Here is a 1,017-nt window from a genome sequence, read left to right as displayed (position 1 = left end):
TAACATGATGCTTTGATGATTTTGAGTTTTCTTCAAGTCTAGCCATAGCTTGTTCAAACTTCAAATTGATTGTGTCAATGTGAGCACTAAGTTGAGCACCCAATTGAGTAACGGAGTCCACTTCATGCTTTCCTCCTCTAGTAGCCTTGCGAGGTCTACTATATTGTGAGTTATGGACCGCCATTTCCTCAATCTTGTTCCATGTTTGATTGTCATCAACTTCGGTGAACATTCCATTCGATCCCATATTGAGAATGTTCCTAGAATCTTCATATAAACCATTCCAAAATTGTTGTACCAAAAACCATTCGCTAAGTCCATGGTGAGGACATGAGCGACAAATTCCCTTGAACCGCTCCCAAGCTTCATACAAAGATTCTTCATCCCTTTGCTTAAAACCCGTAATTTGAGCTCTTAGCATGTTAGTCTTTTCCTAATGGGTAGAATTTTTGTAGAAAGCTAGAGCCAACTTCTTCCAAGAATCTATTCCGAGGGTGGACTTATCAAGGCCCTTCAACCATTGCTTCGCGGTGCCGATTAGAGAAAAAGGAAATAAGACCCATCTAATTTGGTCTTGAGTCATGCCCGTTTGAGAGATTGCATCACAATAGTCGCAAAAGGTTTCCATATGAGAATGAGGGTCTTCACTAGGCATCCCCCCAAATTGGCTCCTCTCAACTAATTGGATGAAGGCGGACTTGGCAATAAAATTTCCGGTTAGATGTTGCGGTGTAGGAGTACCATTTGGTAGATTCTCCTCGGTGGGTACGGAGTGTGACGAGAATTTAGGCATTGTAGGTGGATTTTGTGGGGTATTGTGTAATGGGTTCTCCTCTCCTTCTATTGCGAAAGGATTGACGAACTCACTAGTGGGTTGAACAACTTCACTAATACCTCTTAAATTCCTCCTAACAAGTCTCCTATTGTTCGTCAAGGTTCTTTCGATTTCACGGTCAAAAGGTAACAAATCACCTTGTGACCTTCTAGACATGCAAAATATCAAACAACTCGAAAACA

General features: G+C 41.5%; 1 non-coding gene across 1 annotated transcript; it reads left to right on the top strand.

Moving 5' to 3' along the window:
• Positions 1–314: 314 nt before the first annotated feature.
• Positions 315–421, top strand: LOC141625900 (small nucleolar RNA R71). Its single transcript, XR_012535644.1, has one exon. It is a non-coding gene; the product is annotated as a small nucleolar RNA R71 (small nucleolar RNA).
• The last annotated feature ends 596 nt before the right edge of the window (positions 422–1,017 follow it).

Source organism: Silene latifolia, chromosome X, assembly GCF_048544455.1.
Source record: "Silene latifolia isolate original U9 population chromosome X, ASM4854445v1, whole genome shotgun sequence".
NCBI lineage: Eukaryota > Viridiplantae > Streptophyta > Magnoliopsida > Caryophyllales > Caryophyllaceae > Silene > Silene latifolia.
Note: the sequence above shows the minus strand (reverse complement) of the source record. Positions and strands in the feature narration are given on the sequence as shown.